The sequence below is a fragment of the Haplochromis burtoni genome, unplaced genomic scaffold (genome assembly GCF_018398535.1).
Source record: "Haplochromis burtoni strain Fernald_Lab_line unplaced genomic scaffold, NCSU_Asbu1 Contig_718, whole genome shotgun sequence".
NCBI lineage: Eukaryota > Metazoa > Chordata > Actinopteri > Cichliformes > Cichlidae > Haplochromis > Haplochromis burtoni.
This window is the reverse complement of record NW_024583079.1, coordinates 190,247-193,601: the sequence shown is the minus strand read 5'-3', so window position 1 is coordinate 193,601 and position 3,355 is coordinate 190,247.

The following is a 3,355-nucleotide window of genomic DNA, read 5'->3' as shown; positions in this document are numbered from 1 at the left end:
TTCATTAATGTCTCTGCATGATTCTGTAAACACCGACCAGTCTGTACAGTCAAAGCAGCCCCGCAGGGCTAAAGAGGCGTCGTCACTCCAAACCTTGATGCGGTGTTTCCTCACCTTCTCTCTCCTCAGCACAGTTTTATAAACTGGCAGAAGATGCACCGTGTTGTGGTCCGAGGATCCGAGGGCGGGGCCTGCCACAGATGTATACGCACCTTTTATGGAACCATAACATAGATCCAGAGTCTTATTGAAGCGTGTGGGAAAATTCACATACTGATAAAAACTGCTCAGTGTTTTCTTCAAGTCACAGCGATTAAAGTCTCCCAGAACAATATTAAGGGCCTCAGGAGAGAAGGATTGTAGTGAGTGGATGACGTTGGAGATGGTGTCAGTCGCATTCTTTGGATTCGCTTTAGGATGGATGTAAATGACGGTGACGTTAATCTGTGGGAATTCCCTCGGCAGATAAAACGGCCTCAAAGACACAGAGAGGAGCTCAATGTCAGGCAGACACACCTTTTTACAGACGGTAACGTTTTTACACCATTTCTGATTAATACACAAGCACACTCCTCCTCCGTGAGATTTCTGGGTAGCTCCGGGTCTTGAGCCAAACGTATTGGAAACTCGAAGCCATTTAGTTCCAGAGAAGAATCAGGGTCCGAATCCCCGAGCCAAGTCTCTGTGAATGCCATTAGACATGTATCCCTGTAGTCACATAAATTTGCAACATTCAAATGCAGTTAATCCGATTTACTCCTCAGAGACTGCACATCAGCCAGGATTATTGATGATAAAGGAATACGATTGTATCGTATTTGCTTCCTCAATTGCTGATGTAGACCTCCCTTCATACCCCGCTTCCTTGCTTTGACTCTGTTAAAAACAAAAGTGCCCCTGTGGTTACCGGATAATCCAGAGCTGGAAAACACTGGAGGGTGAAAATAATCCAGAGACGGGCCGTTCCACCGAAGATCCAAAAGAAACTCCTGTGAGTATTGTAACAACCCTTATTGTGTTATAGCACCACTAGGGGGGGTTGCCCTAGGCACAAACATTCTCCACTGCAACCACTGGACATTCAAGGTATGGACATCGAGGCTGTGGACAGCTACAGGTACCTTGGTGTTCATCTGAACAACAAACTGGACTGGACTGGAATTCAGACGCCCTCTACAGGAAAGGGCAGAGCAGGCTGTACCTGCTGCGGCGACTCAGGTCGTTTGGAGTGGAGGGCCCACTCCTGAAGACCTTCTATGACTCTGTGGTGGCCTCAGCCATCTTTTATGGTGGGGTCTGCTGGGGCAGCAACATCTCTGCTGGGGACAGGAAGAGACTGAACAGGCTGATCAGAAGGGCCAGCTCTGTTCTAGGATGCCCTCTGGACCCTGTGGAGGTGGTGAGTGACAGGAGAATGGTGGCTAAGCTGTCATCCCTGTTGGACAACATCTCCCACCCCATGCAAGAGACTCTGACAGCACTGAGCAGCTCCTTCAGGGGCTGCGGCACCCACAATGTGGGATGGAGAGATTTCGCAGGTCTTTCCTCCCCACGGCTGTCAGACTCCACAACAAAGACTTCAATTGATCAAACACACACATGTGCAATAAGACTGCTATATGTGCAATTCTTTTTCTGACAAAGTTGCACTTTTGTATTTTCTCACTCAATTGTATATAGCATTTGTATTCTATTTTATTCTATTGTATATATTATTCTATTTTATTCTATTGTATATATTATTCTATTTTATTCCATTCCAGTGTCTTCTAATTTCTGCTGCATAACTTTGCACTTTTGCTGTAATGAAACAAAGTTCCCACCTGTGGGACTAATAAAGGTCATCTTATCTTATCTTATCGTAGTAGTTGTGGGAGTCTCCTAGAGGGTGTATGAGTATTAGTGGTGTGCGACACTGCATATTTTGGTATTGATCCGATACCAAGTAAATACGGGCCAGTATCGCCGATACCAATACCGATACTTTTCAATAAATAAATAGTTAAAACCCAGGACATAATTAGGAGAAATAATTTATTTATAATTAAATTTAAAAAAGCTTTATTATTGTGGCGAGTTGTGGTCTGCGATGGCGCTGCAGGTGAGATCGACTCACCTTCACGGCATCTACAATCATGCCTCGCCGGCTTAAAACCTGTGCGCTTCTTGTGCTGTTGTTGTTTTTGGTGTTCATGTGTACAGCTGGCAGCAGGAGAGCTGCAGCCATTACACGCTGCTCATGTTCTGTTCTCAGGAGAAACCTTACCATTGTAGCGGGCTGGCGCCGGCGACTACCGATCCCCGCACGTGTATGTACGGACAGAGTAGAGCCGTGGAGACCTGGCTTGTATGGTCTTATGTTGCTGACAATGAATAAAGGTCTGTTGTTTAATTTAACTGACTGGCTTTGAGTTTTCCGGCTAACCTCCACACCACATGCCCGCTGGACCTGCTAGCCGCTCCTTGCTCGCCAGACTGCTGTTACAGTATGTAATTGTTTGTGAGAAGCAATGACTCCAAACAACCGTCAGGATTGAAAATAAAACCATGCGAAATTAAAAAACCTATCTTCATTAAAAAGAGAGTTCCACAAAGCTCAAGCCAAAGCTTTAGGATTTCCTCAGGCTCAAAAAATAAAAAGCATAACTTAATAATGAAATAAAACAAGTTAAAACACTGACACTGACTGACAGACACCTAATATGGAAGAAACATTTTATCAAAACACATACAAGCAATGGTTATATATATCTTAGCACAAATGACAGTCTTTAAAGAATCAACTCTAACACTCTGTACTAAGAAAGCTTGAAGAGGCTCAAACTGTTCGAACACTATGGCTTATGTGATTGCCTATTGCCACGGCAATGATTGATATATAGTCAGAAGTTTACTTTCACTCATCAGGGCCATGAATGTTTGCCAATAGTTTGCTTTTAATTGTCTTTGAACTGTTGTTTTTCCAAGGTGGAATGACATAGTATACATATTTTTAAAAAAGAAGACAAAGAAATTGAATCACAATTAATTTATTTTGGATTTTATACAGGCTCAAATATATGCATTCACTTAAATCTTTTAATTAGTACTCATAAGCCAAAGCATACTAACCACTTTATTTATCTTAGAATCAGAAAATTCATTGAAGAGTTAAGGTTAGAAAGGACATGATTCATTGTTTTTGATTAAAAAAATTTTTTTATGATGATTGGTCATTTATTTCAATATGTGAACAATATAATAATAAGAGAAAATAAGAGAAAAAATACTATACAAATTAAATGATTCAACCTTAGATAAATAAAAAGAAAACATATAAATTTTAAAATGAGCATGAAGATGAGAATGACGTGTC